Raw genomic sequence first — 581 nt, 5'->3', positions numbered from 1 at the left:
CTACTCTGACGAACAATATGAAGTACGTAAACAATATTCACAATTTTGTTTTATTACATTAAATTGTGTTGAGTTTCATTCATATATATGTATTGACCCCCTTCTTTAAATTAGATCTGACGGATGCGGGATGAACTCTTACAAACTATTCAAGATGAATTGGCGGGATTCTTTCTTGACCACGTCATATCTGAAAAGGGAGAATGCCATACGAAAGTTGAATGGGAAATTGGTGCTTGATGATGTGAGGGATGTTATATATTATATATATGTAGTAGCTAGCGTCGAATAGATATACGAAAACTTGTTGTCCTCTATATATATATGTTCGTGACGATCTTGTGTAATTAATAGTTTCATTCATTTGCTTACTATAGCGTCGAGTTCTCTCTATATGTAGTAGCTAGCGTCGACCAAGCAGAGAGAAAGAGAGAGGTCACTTCTCTTTATATGTAGTAGTAAGGTTGACGCTAGCTACTACATATCTACCTATAAAGAGAAGTGACCTCTCTTTCTCCGTGTTTGGTCGACGTATGTAGTAGCTAGTGTAGACCAAGCACGGAGAAAGAGAGGTCACTTCT

This window comes from Triticum dicoccoides, chromosome 6B, assembly GCF_002162155.2.
Source record: "Triticum dicoccoides isolate Atlit2015 ecotype Zavitan chromosome 6B, WEW_v2.0, whole genome shotgun sequence".
NCBI classification, from domain to species: Eukaryota; Viridiplantae; Streptophyta; class Magnoliopsida; order Poales; family Poaceae; genus Triticum; species Triticum dicoccoides.
This window is presented reverse-complemented; position numbering follows the sequence as displayed.